Here is an 18,838-nt window from a genome sequence, read left to right on the forward strand (position 1 = left end):
GGTCAGACTGAAAAATCTCAGAAGAATCTGGGTTGAGGCAGACTCGTTAAGCCAGCTCATGAAAGAACATGTCAATTGCTAGGGTTCATAATAATCTAAATACTTTTTCTCACACACTTTCTACAATGTACTTTCATAACCCACCCACCCCCCATTTCAGTATTAGGACTCAGGAACTCTGTTTACTCATTCTCTTTTAATATAAAAGGAAAAAAGTAAAGGACCTCTGGATGGTTAAGTCCAGTCAAAGACAACTATGGGGTTGTGGTGCTCATCTCGCTTTCAGACTGAGGGAGCTGGCATTTGTCCACAGACTGCTTTCCGGGTCATGTTATTAATATTATTTATTTATTTATTTATTTATTTATTTATTTATTTATTTATTTATTTATTTATTTAATTATTATTATTATTATTATGTGGCCAGTATGACTAAACCGCTTCTGGAGCAACAGAACACCATGACGGAAACCAGAGCGCACAGAAACGCCGTTTACTGGTACTATTTATCTACTTGCACTGCTATGCTTTCGAACAGCTAGGTTGGCAGGAGCTGGGACAGAGCAATGGGAGCTCACTCCGTCACAGGGATACGAACCACCGATGTTCGGCAAGTCCAAGAGGCTTAGTGCTTTAGACCAGAGCACCACCTGTATATAGAACTAAGGATGCTGCTCTCACTTGCTTCACACTCCATCCCACCTACCCAGCCCCTCGCCAACCCTCTCCCTTTGCACATGGCGCTGTGGGTTAAAGCCTCAGCGCCTAGGACTTGCCGATCGAAAGGTCGGCGGTTCGAATCCCTGTGGCGGGGTGCGCTCCCGCTGCTCGGTCCCAGCGCCTGCCAACCTAGCAGTTCGAAAGCACCTCCGGGTGCAAGTAGATAAATAGGGACCGCTTACCAGCGGGAAGGTAAACGGCGTTTCCGTGTGCGGCTCTGGCTCGCCAGATGCAGCTTTGTCACGCTGGCCACGTGACCCGGAAGTGTCTCCGGACAGCGCTGGCCCCTGGCCTCTTAAGTGAGATGGGCGCACAACCCCAGAGTCTGTCAAGACTGGCCCGTACGGGCAGGGGTACCTTTACCTTTACCTAAGCTCCCCTCCTTTTAAAAGGTAAAGGTAAAGGACCCCTGACCATTAGGTCCAGTCATGACCGACTGGGGTTGCGGCACTCATCTCGTTTATTGGCCGAGGGAGCCGGTGTCCAGCTTCCGGGTCATGTGGCCAGCATGACTAAGCCGCTTCTGGCGAACCAGAGCAGCGCACGAAAATGTTGTTTACCTTCTCGCCAGAGCGGTACCTATTTATCTACTTGCGCTTTGACGTGCTTTCGAACTGCTAGGTTGGCAGGAGCAGGGACCGAGCAACGGGAGCAAGATAGGCAAGTCCTAGGTTCTGTGGTTTAACCCACAGTGCCACCCGTGCCCCTCCCCTCCTTTTACACCTCATCAACTCCTTCTTCCCCTCCCTTTATACCACACCCATATCATCCCTCCTCCTTCCAGCTTGCCTAAACCCCATTGCCTTCTAGCTCATCCAAACAGCCCACTTCCCCTCACTGTCTGCCCAGTCCCCCAAGCACTCATGTCTCACCCAAACCACCGTGCCCTTCCTTTCTAGCTTTGGGGTTACGTCTGATGTTGGGGTCTGCCTCGGGGGTTAACCAGCTATAGGGCCATGGTCCTACCTAGTAAAGCAAGGGCACGGAACTCACCATCCTCCAGATACAACATCGATCAGCCCTGGCAGTGCTGTAGTTATGGGGGGAGGGCTAGCCAGGTTTGTTTGTTTTTTGCCCTGGGTAAAGCCTCCAGAGGGACATCATTGAGGCTCCCAGCCTGTGTATGTGTACACATGGGGTGTGTGTGTGCCAAACAGTGTCTAAAGCCTAGTTTTTTCTCTGCTCCTTGGCCCTTGGCCATGCTGCTTGGGGCTAATAGAGTACAGCATTTAGAGCTTCACCGGAGCTTCACTTGGCGTAAAGGCCAAAGGGTTTTTCTTCACTTACGGCTCCAGGGTTTTCTGCCTCCAGGTCACTATTTTCCAACAGGGCTGTTCTTGCTTCCTCCTGCGCGCTCTCTTCTTTGGTATCACAAGACATTATTCCTCAAGGCTGCATCCTTCAGCTCTCAGAACTGCTTTTCCTAACACCTTTACCATTCCTGGAAGTTTGCCTCTAGTATCTCATTCTCATCCTTGCTGACATCTTCCCCCAAAGACTAAGAATGTGGATAGCCACATTCCCCAGTACGGTCCTCCACCACATTCTGTATTATTATTTTATTAAATTTATTGACCACTTTTTCCCCTTTTACTGAAGTAGCTCAAATATATAATATATATACAATACTTACAATATATAAACAAACAAACAAACAAACAAACAAACACATACCTTAATAGTAGCATACAGGAAAACAAAGAAAAATCTAAAAGTCAACCCTGTTTTTAAAGGTAAAGGTAAAAGTAAAGGGACCCCTGACAGTTAAGTCCAGTTGCGAAAGACTCCAGGGTGTGGCGCTCATCTCGCTTTAAAGGTCAAGGGAGACGGCATTTGTCCACTTCCACAGACAGTTTTTCCAGGTCATGTGGCTAGCATGACTAAGCCACTTCTGGCAAAGCCAGAGCAGTGCACGGAAACACTGTTTACCTTCCCGCCAGAGCAGTTCCTATTTATCTACTTGCACTGCGTGCTTTCGAACTGCAAGGCTGGCAGGAGCTGGGACAGAGCAACGGGAGCTCACCCTGTTGCGGGGCCTCGAACTGCCAACCTTCCGATGGGCAAGTCCAAGCGGCACAGTAGTTTAAACCACAGCTCCACCCGTGTCCCAAAGGTAAAGGTAAAGGGACCGCTGACAGTTAAGTCCAGTCACGAATGACTCTGGGGTTGTGGCTCTCATCTCACTTTAAAGGCTGAGGGAGCCGGCATTTGTCTGCTTCCGCGGACAGTTTTTCCGGGTCATGTGGCCAGCATGACTAAGCCGCTTCTGGCATCCGGTGATAGGCCTGGCAGAAAAAGAAATATGTTTTGTCTGACGGATTCCGCAAGAGTGGAACCACTACTGAAAAGGCCAATTGTGTTGCCATACTCTAGACTTTCTGTAAAAGGACACATGAAGAAGGGCCTTAGTTGATGATCACAGGATCTGGGTTTGCTCACATCCAGAACTCATCCAGTCCTAGCAGGCTGCTCCATAGCTGGGGGTCTGGGCCAGTCTTAACCTGCTTTAGCAAGACTCTTGCCTCCACAGGCACAGCCTCCTGATGATTAAGACTCATAGTTCTGTTTTCCTATTTGCTTTTAAATAATATTCAAGGAAAGGGTAATAGCAGAGAGAGAGAGAGAGCTGGCTTTGCATGCAGAAAGTCCCAGGCTCCATCCCTGATTTCTCCCGGTAGGCCTAGGGTTGGAAGGACTCCTGCCTGATACTCTAGAGAGCTGCTGCTAGTCAGTGTAGACCAAGCATGGGAACTTGTGGCTTTCCACTTGTTGTTCAACTGCCATCAGGCTCAGCCAATGGGCAGGGATGTGAATGTTGGTACTTACCATCATACCTTCTCTGTAGGAAGAAGTGGGGTCCATTATATGGGTTTTCTGTGCCTATTTCACCACTGGCAAACAAACTTTGAGGAGGGTCACAGATTCCCAACCCCAATATAGACAGTGATGAGCTAGATGAATCAATAGCCCGATGTGCATTAAGGCAGCTTCTTACGTCCTTCTGCAGACTGTTGTGATGTTCTCATTTACTCCATCTTGTTTCATTCCCCAGCTCACCGTTTTATGCCTGGTAATTGCTACACCACAGTAACTCCAGCGCTACACATTACTCTAAGCAGTGGAAAGTTCCATGGACTGGGTTTGATTGCCTTTTGGTGATAAAGCGCTAGAGACTTAAGGGTCTTCTTCAATCTTTGCTCTCTTTACAGAATGACCATATGAATTTGTTCTAATTGACAAACCTGACATAACAGGCCATTTATCTCATGCCTGCCCCATTCACATGTAAATGAAGGGAGGATCTTTCTTTAGACAATAAAAGGACTCCTCAGAAGAGGCAGCCTTCTCATGCTTTTCCTAATTGTTGCGCCAGCCGCTTTTATTTACCTGTTATTCATAATTGCACTCTTTCTCCAGGGAGTTCAGGTTTGACCCTCACAACAACCCTCTGGGTTGGGCTAGGAAGGCTAAGAGAAAGAGTCTGGTAATGCTCCTGAACTGCTGAACCAGCCCCCCCCCCCCCGACACAATTCAAGGCCCTGGGATAAATATGCTTGAAAAACATACTTGATTCACTCACACAAGCATTTAAAACTGCCATTTTGGAACATGTGAGTCACTACGAAATAAGATATATCGAGAGAGAACTGGTATTTCTTACTGAAATGTCTTTGCAAACCATCGGGGATAACCTGACTGGCAGTTTGGTATAAAATATAATACATGTATAAATATTATTCATAAAACAAATCATGTACGAAGTCTTACACGACTTGGGGTCTTAGAGTAAAGACAGACAGACTTTCAAACAAGCTGTGGAAAGGAGAGAAATGCACATTTCCTGAATTCCAAGGCATTTGTTCTCAGGGCAGAGATTGACTGAAGCTTAATTGACAGCTATTGCTTCAGAGAAGCAGCAGCTCAGACTGGGAGCCTGCATATGAGCTGAAGGATCTACCTCTTCTTGGCTCTCAATCAGGGCCTGATCCATACCAGTGTTTCCATGTGCATACCCAGGGCTGTTCTTTTTCAAAGCAGATTTTCCATTTCCGCAAATTCCCCACCAGACACCCCAAGCTATGTTTTAAAACAAGTCAAATGAAATCTGGACGAAGAGAAAGCAAGTTTTGCTCTTTGTTTACACCCTCTGTCGGTGGTTGTTTCTTCATAGAAATCAGTGATTCTTATCTGCTGTACAGCGATGATTCATTTATGAATCTGCCTTCATTCAGTAACCAACAAGTACAAAATCAAGAGTGGTTTAAGGGTATTTAGAAGGATGCAATGAGGCATTTCCTGCCCAAAGTGATGAAGGTGTGCAAGAGGAGGTTCCGGCCCAAATGAAGGGTTTTAATACCATTTGGGCAGTTTATTTAAAGTATGGAAACTGAGTGCATTCTACCCTTATATAATTTGGGTACATGATTTCCCTGGCATGGCCTGTCATTTGAGTCCTTAATAAGCACTTTTGTCCAACATCTCTAATTTCCCCCCAATTTTTCAAGCTTCGCATTACTGCACATTTTTTTTTTTGCAATTCCACATTTTCTGCCTATCTGTACACACTTACCTTGTATTTACTCTCTTCCTTTATAGCCTCAAAGGCATGTAACTGAATCATAGAATCATAGAGTTGGAAGAGACCACAAGGGCCATCGAGTCCAACCCCCTGCCAAGCAGGAAACACCATCAGAGCACTCCTGACATATGGTTGTCAAGCCTCTGCTTAAAGACCTCCAAAGAAGGAGACTCCACCACACTCCTTGGCAGCAAATTCCACTGTCGAACAGCTCTTACTGTCAGGAAGTTCTTCCAAATGTTTAGGTGGAATCTTCTTTCTTGTAGTTTGGAACCATTGCTCCGTGTCCGCTTCTCTGGAGCAACAGAAAACAACCTTTCTCCCTCCTCTATGTGACATCCTTTTATATATTTCACAATATATAAAATTGGGCAATTGGGCACAAATTGGGCAATAATAACTCTGCCACTCCTGCTTTGTTTGCTGTCCCCTCTGTTCCTGCTGCTGCTGGAGAGATGAGGGGCGGCGGCGGGGGGGGGGAGGGGAGACTAAACCTGAGAGCCTATGAAACTGGTGTGGAGACCTGAAGTCCTCGGGCAGGAATGCCAAGCTCCTCAGGATCATTGGCAGTGGGTCAGTGCCGAAGGGTCCCACTTTCCTTGCTTCTCTTTGGAGAACATATCAGGTTCAAAGTCAGGGCAAGGCTGAACTCTAGGATACAGACTGATTTGGCCACGGTCACCCAAGTCTTAGTTACATTCTGTCTGGATTACTGTAACACACTCTGCATGGGGCTACATTTGAAAAGTGCTCAGAAACTTCAGCTGGCTCAAAGAGCACCAGCCAGATTGTCAGCTTGGACTGGTTCTAGGGAGCAGACAATTCCCTTGCTAGAAGACCTTCCAGGCTACCGGTCTGATTCCAGGTACAATTCAACATTTCCAGGCACAATTCAACATGCAGAGCTTCATAAAGCCCTGTACAGCTTAGGTACAGGCTATCTGAAAGACCTTTTTCCCTCATATGAACTTATCCAGGCTCTGACATCTTCAAGGAAGGCCCTTCTCTCAGTCCTGCCACCAAGGGCCTTCTTGGTGGCTGCTCCCAAACTTTGGAACTGCCTCCCTAGAGAAGCTGGACTGACTTATACCTTGGTCTTCATGTTTAATTTTTTTAAAATTATTGCTTCCCCACTCCCTATGTTTTATCTGTTTCTATTTTAGCTGTAAACTGCCTCGAATCCCTGTCAGGGAAAAAAGTGAGGCATAAATAAAAATAAAGATAATAATATGTAGTAAAGATTTCTGTGTATCAAACACAAGCAGCAGTAAGATCCATATATAGGAACATATACTTTTAATATGCTTTAAAGAACAAACACATGAGAATAAGGCAATGGACAACAAAACAAATAGCACAGTGAGCAATAATGCTATGGAATAACCCATTATAGATCGGTTCCAACCATTAAGTCTGTGTACACACCAAACATTTAAAGAACCCTCTGCAAGAATCCTGGGAACTGTGGTCTGCCAAGGATGCTGGGAATAGCGCTGTGAGGGATAAACTACTAGTTGCTAGTATTATATTTCTTTTGCAGCAGGGTGGTTGCTGCAAATTTGTGGTGTGTATACAGCCAAAGTTTTTTGGTGCCCATGTGCAGCCCCCCCCCCCCACATTCCGGGAGCCAGACCTCAGATCAAGGAAAACACATGACAACATATTTGGGATTAAAATGGCCACAACTTTATTAAAAATTCAAATGTAGGAAACCTTGGCTTAGGCATTGGGCATGTATCCTTCTCAGCCCCCCCACTGGGGGAATGAGGCAAGACAAGGTCAGTTGGGAATACGGGGACACTGCAAAACATGCGTTTACACAGCTCGCCCCTTCTGTGTTGCTGAGGGGAGTTCTATGGCCAACTGCTGTGCATTTGTCCTCAGCAACTCTCCTCAAGATCCTTCTAACAGGGAACCCTGATATCACCTCCACAAAACGAGTGAGTCACGACACCACCCCTTCTTTGATTGTTGGACTAAAGGATTTCACCCAAGGCCTAAAACTGCCAAAGTTGAGACAATTGCTACAGGGAAGGCAAAACCTGCAGAGCAGGGAAAATTCCTTCCTGGCTCTGAAAAGACAGCAACCATCGTCCAACTGTAGCAACACCCATGGACCTGGAAAGGAGAAAAGTTAGCCTGTAAGGAATGATGCAATTAGAGAGAGGGCTGGGTCGACTGGATGCTCTGGGGCCGACTGTGCTGCTGGCGTCAGCAGGGGACAAGAGTGAAGCCTGCTCACTCACAGTCCGCTCCTCTAGCCCTGGCCGCCATGGATTGGACAATTTGAAATTGGGTTTGGCAGGAACCCAGAAGACACCGTGGCAACCAAGGGGGGAGAAACAATGGCCAGCAGAATGGCGTGGCTTCGGAAGGACGGTGGACCATGTGCCAGGCTGCAAACCTCATCCACTGCTGGACCCAGTGAGTGGGCATCTCAAATATGCCCTAATTAGCCCCAAGTATTTGGGAAAGATTTTCTAAATAATCTTCTTTGGGGAATGTGTCCCAATAATCCTCTTATATGACTGACTGGATATTCTCAACCAATTCATCTGCATGCTGGCTAAGGTTATAGCCTTTTTTATCAGTTACAAAAAATGGAAAATATGTGACATACTAACATATAATTATGTAAATAGATAGCCGCCTTTCAACAAAAATAAAACTGTTTAGTTAAAAGCATTTTTATCAGTCACTGGTGTGTAAGAGGAAATATTTTCACATATTATCAAAAAAACTCTCTTTCAAAAGCCTTTCCCAAGGACTTGGGACATGGGCCATTTTTGAAAAAAAGATTTAATCATAGAATTGTAGAGTTGGAAGGAACACCAAGAGTCATCTAGTTCAACGCCCTGCAATACAGGAACCTCAACTAGACCTTTCCTTCCTTCCTTCCTTCCTTCCTTCCTTCCTTCCTTCCTTCCTTCCTTCTGCACCATGCAATTTGACCTTGCTATGGTTTAGTGATGCTTGCCATATTTAGAGCCAGGAAGGAATTTGCCTGCAAACAAGCCTGTTTTGCTTTCCCCATAGCAATAGTCACAACTTTTGGCAGGCCAGGCATTGGGTGGAATCTTTTAGTCTAATATGAGGTGGTGCGTCACCCAGGTGCGATTTTAGGATATCCCATTCGGGGGGTCTAGTGGGAAGTCTCTGTCTAGAAGTCAAGCGTGGGGGAAACAGGCGATAGAGCTTCCAGAAGTAGCCTGGGAGGGCACCTCAGTAGACCTGCATCTTGAGGAGGTCTCATAATCCCAGGAATGTTCCATCTAGAGGCTAATAATGGACAGACACCTAATGCCTGTGCCAAAGCCTACCTACATCTGTAAGCAATAAAAGTTGTGGCCAATTTTAAATCCCAGGACATTGTGTTGTCCAGTTTGCTACACCTATCTTTGTCTAGGCCTCCACTGCCTTGGTTAGGGGTCACTGAATGTAGGTCTGCAATACAGAGTTAGATGGACCAATGGTTTGGCTCAGAATAAGGCAGCTTCCTAGGTTCCAATGCAAACGGCTTGACTTTCCATAAAAATGTTCCTATGCAGCCAGCAGAGGGTTAACAGGTTTCTTTACAAATAAATTAGTTTAAGGATGATCATCTTGAGTGCTCATTGTTTCAGTTACAGTAACATGGCAAGAAGAATGGCTTGAAAAGCACTTTCCCATAACCTAATTGAGAGCCAGCTATACCTCGTGCTATCTTTCGCAAACCATTATGCTTCTCCGGCAGCTGTTTGGAGTCAGCATGGGTCATGTGTTGAATCAATGCCATTTTTTGGCCATCAAGTCATTTTGCTTAGCACACCAGAGGCCTTGTAGCAGCTCTTCTGCTTCTCCCCAATGCTTGTAGGTCACCCGCAGTGTGTGTTTCAAAAGTGCTAAATGATCAGATAAGACCATTTGTTGCAATGCAAAGCAGCACAGTTTAAACTACTTCCTCCCACATGCACAGCACTTCTAATAGCATTCAATTGCTTACTTGCAGCAATTAGAAGAATGACCTCTCACTTTGCTTCTTTTTTAAACAAAGTTAATCTCCTGGCACTGTATGGTGATTATAATTTCACCCCTCCTTGCACAGTACTGATACATCAGCAGACAGGAGGCTGAAGAGGATGGCATTTTGGAAAGGAAGCTTGCTGCTCCAAAGGCCACTTATGCATCACTCAAGGGGGATGCATCACCAGAGGCATAGCATGGAGAAGTAGGGGGGGGGGGGCATGGCTCCAGGCACACATTTTTGATGGGGTGCAAGTAGGCACCCGCATGACAGAAATGGAACCCTGGAAGCGGAGGTCTAGTGAGCAGGTGGATGGAGGCAGTGGGTGATAAGCCTGTTGTAGGCAGGCTCTGCTCACCCTCCACATGTGCCCTGCATGTGGCCCCTGGAGTGCCCCCCACCCCAGCTGCCCAGGCCACCAGGGGGGAACAACGTTTGCCCTACCCATGGCACCAGCAACTCACACTATGCCACTGTGGATAGCCAAAGGACAAGACAACAGATTTGCCTAAAAGTTGCATGTGCTACAATTTAAGTAGAGATGCAACACATCTTGCCTTGGTGAAGTAGACTCTGACCAGTTGGCCAGCATGTCCAGGTGCTAGATTTCTGGAAATCTAGCAGAATCTAGTGGAAGTTAAGTACTCATTTCTGTGTTAATTGCTTCCAGGAAAGAATGGGGGTGGGGACTCCATTTGCAAACCCATTAACTTGAAGAATCACAAGATGAAATTTGGGGCATGACACAGCAGTATATTGATCCAAATGTCACAATTAACAATTACGTAGCACAGCAAATAATGCAGCGTAAAAAGGACATTAGGAATCGGGGCAGGAATGCTAGCCTGACATCTTCCACTTTGTGGACATGCACACTGAGTTATCCAGATAACTTGTTGGCCCCCTCATGACTGTGTGCCTTCTTTACAATTGTTAATACAGTGGTACCTCTGGTTACATACTTAATTCGTTCCGGAGGTCCATTCTTAACCTGAAACTGTTCTTAACCTGAAGCACCACTTTAGCTAATGGGGTCTCCTGCTGCCGCTGCGCCACCGCTGCACGATTTCTGTTCTCATCCTGAAGCAAAGTTCTTAACCCAAGGTACTATTTCTGGGTTGTGGAGTCTGTAACCTGAAGCATACGTAACCTGAAGCGTATGTAACCCGAGGTACCACTGTATTTTTAAATGGCATGGGGAGCTGGCGATGCAGAAAATCTCCACTTTTTAAAAAATAATTGCCAGACACAAAACGTTTAAAGACGTGTGGATCTGCCAGGAAAATAGGGGGGGGGGGAGAGAGGTGAAATATCTTTGGAAAGACATCAAGACTTTGGGAAAGTGATTTATATTTTATCATATCATTTTGCTTTGTGACAAAGTTATAAGTATTTGCAGCAACACTGAGAGCTGAAGTTGTGTTAATGTATCTGTAGTGTGAGAAATAGATGTTTTATGTCCAAATGATTTTTCTTTGTGTATTTTGGGCTTATATGGTTCTAAAGGGTAAAATGTGCTCACATTTTTAAAAATGTGCTCACATTTTTACTTTTGTTGATAGTAATTACACTAAAATAAAATCCAAAGATGGCCTGTGCTGGGGCAAGTGAACATATGTGCTTCTTTGGACGCCGGGGGGGGGGGGGGAATCTAAAACGAAGGCCTGAAAGATTTTGGTGCTACATTTCAAATGCCTTTAGAAACAAAAATGCAGCAAGAATTGGAACCAGATAATTTCCAGATAATTTAAATGTGTTTGGATGCAATCCTGTGATCCTTTACAGTAGCCTTTCTCAAGCTTGGGTCCACATATGTTGTTGGACTACAACTCCCATCACTCCTAGTTAGCAGGACCAGTGGTCAGGGATGATGGACGTTGTAGTTCAACATCTGTGGACCTAAGCTTGAGAAAGGCTGCTTTAGCTTTCTGTATGTAATTTTTTACTAATCTATATATGTTTGTTCACACTTTATTATAGTATATGAATTTTGCACGTGTTACTTAGCTGGTGAAATGCAATGCACTGCCAAATTCAGAGAAGTGCAAATTTCAAGCTGAAGCACAGTGGGTTATAGGATAAGGCAGTTTAGCTACCATCTGTTTCTCTCTTGTGTCTGTCTCTTTCATTCTACATCCCCACCATACATTTAAAGTACATTTAAAGCACATGCCCCCCCATCCCAGGAACTGTAGTTTGTTAAGGATGCTGGGGATTGTAGTGCTGTGAAGGGTACCCTACAGTTCTCGGGATTCTTTTGAGGAAGAAGCTATAATTGTTGTTGTTTTTTCCAAAAAAATTATTGGTTTTCACAAAATTAAAAAACACACTAACAAATAAACAGACAAACATAAATCATAACCTTATTAAAACTAATCTTCTTAACATTGTTAAGTGACTTCCTTGTATCCCCCTAGTTGAATTTCAATGCATATCATTTTAACGGTTTTCCAAATCAAAGTACTTAAAATCTTAACTTAATCACTTAACATCAGTCATTCTTCCCAATTCAGCATTAAACATAATAATTCCTCGCATTACTTATTTAAATCCTAGGCCTAGCTGGTAATTGCAAGCTTTTCCCAATTAATTTAACTTAATGTATTTAGCTAAATAGTCATTAAATTTCGTCCGTTCTTCCTGATACTCCTCCTCATTCTGATCGTGAACTCTTCCGGCCAGGTCGGCTAGCTCCCAAAAGTCCATCATCTTCATCTGCCATTCTTCCACAGTTGGTAGTTCTTGCGTTTTCCACTTCTTAGCTAGTAATATTCGAGCAGCAGTTGTGGCACAAAAAAATAATTTAACATCTTTCCTGAGCAATTCCAAACTTGTTATTCCAAGAAGAAAGGCCTCTGGTTTCTTTATAAAGAAGCTATAATTGTTAAAATGGTATAACTCAAAATGGGCTGCCGTGCTCTCACAGGGTGGGGGAGGGGAATGGGATGTCCCATTTGTCCTGGGACAGTTGAGGAGTATGCTATAAGTGTGCTTTAAATGTACAGTATGGGTGTGACCTCTCCCATATACACACAGACCTCCTTTGGGTCTTACAAAAAGAGCCATCTCAAAGGATGCTGCCTACAATCAGCAATAAAATATACAGACAAAGAACTGGAGTGCTTATTGGCATATAGAAGAAGCCTTTCCTGCCTAGGCAGGGAACTTTTCCTGCTGCTGTGCCCAAATGCAGCAAACATGAGTGCCTTGTTATTGTGGCATGGTGGGGTAGGGTTAAACTCTCTTTCCTTTAACCTTTTGCAATCTGCATGACATATAGATGTTTGTTAAGGTATGAAAACAGAGCACTCATGATTAAGAATGTGTCTCCATGTTTTTAAGGAAATAAACATCAGAATTATTAAACACAAAGCAACATTGCCAACTCTGTTTTGCAATTTACTAACAAACTAAGGTGCTTGAATTGGTTTAAAATAAAAACAAAAAAATTTTACAGGAAGTTTCCCAGCTAAACAATTGTTACGCACAATGAGCAAGCAAATGACAGGAAGCTTGGAGTGAAAGGGGCAAGTCAAATATGGATGCAAGCCTTAGAAAAATAAAAGTTTGTTTTTGCTTTTTTGTGGGAAGTGTCAGGAAGTTAAGCAAAATGTTCCACCGTCTCAGGAGCCCTGTCATTCTGGCCCCAGCTTCTCTTCAAACCACATTTTGCTCATCTGAGGCCTAGAAGATTATTGTTCTCATCAAGCCATTGTTCTTTTGCAGGCATTGTTTATTTTGATTAGTGTTCTTAACACTACAGAGGTTGCATAAAGCACTTTCAGTCAGTTGCTATTTTTGAACAGGATTCAATTCCACAGAATTCAAGATGCAATTAAAGTTGATTTGGCACTCTTGTCAAATCTGTTTTTGCAGTAAGAAAAGTGATGGGAAAATGAAATGGGAAGTATGGGATAATAATTGCATGTCTTCTTCTTCTTTGGAAATCACTCAAAGCTGGGTAAGATTGTCTTAACACGGTCTTAAGAATGAGTCCATAAGTGACTGTGGAGGCCAATTCTGGATCCACAAGTCCTGCTACAGTGGAGACATAGGTTTCCGGGTGGAAGTTGATCAAGGTAAGGATTTGCTAAGCATGCCTTCTTCTTAGCACGTTTTCCCCTTTTGTCCTGAGTTTAAGCATCTTCAAAGTCCATGACACCTTTGGTAAAAGCTGTTCTCCAATTGGAGTGCTTGCAGGCAAGTGTTTTCCAGTTGTTGGTGTTCAAACTACATTTTTGAAGATTTGCCTTGAGACAGTCTTTAAACCTCTTTTGTTGACCACCAGCATTACGCTTTCCATTTTTAAGTTCAAAATAAATAGAGTAGTTGCTTTGGAAGATGATAATCAGGCATCTGAACAACATCAGCAACGAAGTCATCGCTTCAACACTGGTGATCTTTGCTTCTTCCAGTACACTGGCATTAGTTCACCTGTCTTCCCAAGTAATGTGTAAAATTTTCAGAGACATCGTTGATGGAATTTTTTGAGGAGTTGGAGATGACGTTTCACAAGCATACAGTAAGGTTGGTAGTACAATAGCTTTGTAACAAGTATTTCAATTTCCTTGTGAATGTCCCAGTCCTCAAACACTCTGCACTTCAATTAGGAAAAAGCTGCACTCACAGAACTCAGGCAATGCTGGATTTCAGTATCAATGTCAGCCCTTGTGGAAAGATAACTGCCCAGATAGGAGAAGTGATTGACACTTGCCAAGGTTACACCATTGAGTTGGATTTGTGGTGCTGCAGAGGGCTTGTTTTGTGTTTGTTGGTGCTTATAGTCACACCTGTTTCTAGCCCGCATTCTGTTTTCATCCCTGCCCACAACTGACATGTGATCCCAATAAAGTTGTCTGTGAGGTATTGTGGTTCTCAAACTGAAAATATGTCTCTCCAGCTCTCCTGTACAACATCCTATCTTTCCCTAATCTGTCACCTCTACAGCTGTCCTTTTATCCCCAGTGGGAGGGTAAACTCTTAATTAGAACATAACATAACATAACTTCCCCCCCCCCCCCGATCCCTTTCAAGAGGATAAGCTCTCAGTTGAAATGCAATCCTTTTCCTCTATCCCTGACATGTTCAGCTTTGACCCCAACCCATGTCCTCCAACATTTTCTGTGGGAATATAATTCTATTCCAAAGTCTATTTGTCTTACAAGTGCAGAGAAGGCACAACTCTAAGGAATTATGTGCAGAAAGGCTAACTGTCACAGTGAAAGCAGTGAGCTCCTTTGCTTCCGTTATCCCATAAGGAATTCTGATGTTCCTAAGTGGCTGCAGTCGGTAGCAGCTAATGCACAGCTATTTCTGGCCATGGAGAGATCCAGGCGTATAGTGGTCAGAGTCTTGGACTGAGGCATGCTGGATGGATACACTCCCCAGTAGGTAACCTCCTGGGGTGGGGTGGGGTCACATGTCAGTGGTGGGAGGAACCAGACACAAGAACCAGGCAGAGCAATGCATGTGACAATCACACAAGAGTCTGTATTCTAACACCCCAGAAATCAATAGTTTTTTAGACGCACCCACACATCTTTCCATCCATGCAAACAGTAGGGCTGGGCGATATCTGGTTTTCAACTTTGTGATATATCACCTGCTAAACATCATGATATACTGCTATGTCACGATGTCTGAAATAAGGATGGAGCAGGTTTTCAACTTGATATATCACCACCTAAACATTGTAATATACTGATATATCACAATGTCAAATATGGATGGAGCTATGAAGATGCATTGGCGGGCTTCATGGTTTTCCCCACATTGTGATTTTTGCATAGCACACACACACAAACATCATGATTTGCAATATATTGCCAGTTCAGAAATTATGCAACTAATATCATGATATGGACTTGAAATCAGTTTTGGATGATATATTGCCCAGCCCCAATGCACATAATGATTTGTGACATATTGCCAGGTCAAAAACCACGAAACAGCATGATATGGATTTCAAACTGGTTTTGGACGATATATGAATATATATGCTCCAGCGGGAAGGTAAATGGCATTTCTGTGTGCTGCTCTGGTTTCGCCAGAAGCGGCTTAGTCATGCTGGCCACATGACCCGGAAGCTGTCTGTGGACAAACACCGGCTCCCTCGGCCTGTAAAGTGAGATGAGCGCTGCAACCCCAGAGTCATCCACGACTGGACTTAACAATCAGGGGTCCGTTTACCTTTACCTATGTATATGAACACTGAAGTTAAGTATTCTGAACCTGTTTCTTGCACCCTGGAGCCAAGAGGAGACAAATGCATTATGTTGTGGCTAGAGTGTAGGAGTAGTTTTGGGTGTTGAAAAATGCTTGCAATAAGTTACCTGGACCAATTAGGAGGGATAGACAGAAAAGCAAACTATTCATCCCTTGCTGATTCCCACTTCAATAATTACCTGTCATGTAGATTGTGTTCTAGCCTTTACTTCCTTCCTGCTTCTTCTCCAAGTTAATGTGTTAATCTGTTAAATTCTTGACTCCATGTTCACAGAACATGCAGCTGGGTCTTCCTGTCTAAGTGCAGAACCTTACATTTGTCCCTATTGAAATTCATTTTGTTAGTTTGGGCCCAGTTCTCCAATCTGTTAAAGTCATTTTGAATCCCAATTCTGTCTTCTGAGGCATTGCTACCCCTCCAAATTTGGGGTCATCTGCAAATTTGACAAGCATCCCCTCAATTCCTTCATCCAAGTAATTTATAAAGATGTTGAACAACAATGGGCTCAGGACAGAATCTGCATGACCCCACTTGTCACTTTCCCCCCAGGATGACGAGGAACCATTAATGAGTACTCTTTGGGTTCAGTCAGTCAACCAGCAACAGTTACCTCATTCAACCCACATTTTACCAGCTTCCTTACAATAATATTGTGGGGAACCTTTGTCAAAAGTCTTACTGAAATCAAGATACACACTATGTCCACAGCATTCTCCTAATCCACCAAGAACGTAACTTCATAAAAAGAAAAAAGAAATGACATTTTTGAGAAACCCATGCTGTGTTTTAATAAACACAACATCCTTTTCTATGTGTTTACAGACCAGCTGTTGAATGATGTGTTCTAGGACCTACCCTGGTATCAATGTCAGGCTCACCAGTCAGTAGTTATCTGGGTCTTCTCCGCCCCCCCTTTTTTGTAGATGAGGACAACATTTGCCCACCCAATATTCGCAAAATGTTAGATCCCTGCAAGATCCCTGAAGAAAGATTTGTGGTAAGTCTTAGATCTCTACAGCTTAGATTTTTCTTGAAACCAGGTCAGCACCAGCAAGAAACAAAGGGTCTGACTTCATTTTGCCTGTGGCATGATTGAAGCTTTAATTTGAATTTCTTGGAAATACACCTAGTCATCATCTGCCAAGAAGCAGGAATCCTCTGTACCTGCAATTCCTCTGCACGGCCTTAGGGCAAAAAGAAATTACAGCTCATCAAGGGAAATGTGGGTGTTGCCATGGGGTTTCCAGAGCTGGATGTTTTAATCACTCCTTTACATTTGGAGAAGTTTGGGGTGATAGGAAATACATTCATTTGCAAAGATTTGCTGCTGCATAGATCTTTGAGGGGTGTTTGGAAGCAAAAAGGAAAACTTATCGCATAGGCTGTGTACACGCCATACATTGTACCCCCCCCCCAAAAAAAGAATCACAGGAACTGTAGTTTTCTAAGCGTGTTTGGAGTCATAGTTATGTAAGGGGTAGAGTGGGTGGCGCTGTGGTCTAAACCACTGAGTCTCTTTGGAAGGTTGGCGGTTTGAATCCGTGCAATGGGGTGAGCTCCCATTGCTCTGTCCCAGTTCCTGCCAACCCAGCAGTTCAGAAGCATTCCAGTGTGAGTAGATAAATAGGTACCACTGTGGCGGGAAGGCAAACAGCATTTCCGTGCACTCTGGCACGCATCACCGTGTTTCGTTGTGTCAGAAGCAGTTTAGTCATGCTGGCCACATGACCCGGAAAGCTGCCTGTGATCAAATGCTGGCTCCCTCAGCCTGAAGCGAGATGAGCGCCACAACCCCATAGTCACCTTTGACTGGACTTAATCATCCAGGGGTCCTTTACCTTTACGTTTGCCTTACAGTTCCCAGCATTCTTTTCGGGAGGTGAATATGCTGTAACTATGGTGTATATGCAACCCACATTTGTCTCTCATTAGTTGTTTTTCTTAAACAACCTGTGGTTTTACCTCTTGCACTTGCAGACCCTGCAAGTGTCCCTATTTTCCAGGGACGTCTCTGATTTAGAGAAGCCATCGCAGCATCTTATTTGATTCCAGAGTGTCCCACTTTTCCTTAGGATGTCCCAATTTTCTTTGGCGTAATGTTGGAGGTTATGGAGTTACCTGATCCTCAAGCCATCTGAAGGCAATCCTGTAGACAGATTTAAAAAAAAAAAAAATGTTTACTGTTTTATTATGTTTTATAGATGTTGGAAACTCCCAGGGCGGCTGGGGCAACCCACTAAGATGTGTGGGGTAAAAATAGTAAAATTATCATTATGGAACGGGATATACCTATTCTCATTGAGAAACGTTGAAGGGTATGAACTTGCCGTCTTCATTGGTAGCTTGCCTCCCACTGCAAATAGGAGACTTGGGACTGTGTGTGTGAATATATATTCCAATCAGGGCGGTCACTTATGTATCACTAAAACATAGAATGTATTACCCCTTCCCCCAAAAGAGGAGGACAAAGGAGGACATTTGCAAAAAAAACTGCTTATGCTGATCTTCTGTATAGTTGCAAATTTAGGATAATTACTTTCATTTAAATAGAAATATAACACATCTCACTGGGGCGGGGCAGTCTGTGCCTTAGGCTCCATCTGCACTATATATTTTAAGTAATATAATACCACTTTAAACAGTCCCATGAAGCATCCTTGGAACTGTAGGCTGTTAAGGGCACTGATAGTTGTCAGAAGACCCCATTTCCATCAAAGAACTACAAATCCCAGAGCAGCTTAACAGTCAATCCCTCTTCACAGGGAACTCTGGTCTATGAGGGGAAAGGGGTTTTTCTAACCACACCCAGCACCCTTAGCAAACTATAGCTCCCAGGATTCTTTCGGGGGAAAGTCATGACTGTTTAAAGTGGTATGATATCACTTAAAATGTATGGGGCAGAGGGCATGTGTATAAGCCTGCTTAGTCTGCTTCCTAGGACACATATTTGCTTATGATAACTTATATGCATTGATGCAAATTTAGAAATCATTACTATAATTTAAAGAAATATCAGAAATACATCTCAGCATAGTGGGGGAACTCTGTCTGCTAACTGTTGTTGTTGTTGTTTAGTCATTTAGTCATGTCCGACTCTTCATGACCCCATGGACCAGAGCACACCAGGCACTCCTGTCTTCCACTGTCTCCCACAGTTTGGTCAAACTCATGTTGGAAGCTTTGAGAACACTGTCCAACCATCTCATCCGCTGTCGTCTCCTTCTCCTTGTGCCTTCCATCTTTCCCAACATCAGGGTCTTTTCCAGGGAGTCTTCTCTTCTCATGAGGTGGCCAAAGTATTGGAGCCTCA

The 18,838-nt window shown here is 44.0% G+C and overlaps 1 protein-coding gene across 1 annotated transcript in view; it reads left to right on the top strand.

Annotated features, from left to right (window-relative positions):
* The window catches only part of LOC310836710 (growth hormone secretagogue receptor type 1-like), a 202,755-nt gene that overhangs the window by 137,173 nt on the left and 46,744 nt on the right, over positions 1-18,838 (top strand). The window lies entirely within an intron of this gene.

The sequence above is a fragment of the Podarcis gaigeae genome, assembly GCF_964106915.1.
Source record: "Podarcis gaigeae genome assembly, chromosome: Z".
In the NCBI taxonomy this organism is placed as follows: domain Eukaryota; kingdom Metazoa; phylum Chordata; class Lepidosauria; order Squamata; family Lacertidae; genus Podarcis; species Podarcis gaigeae.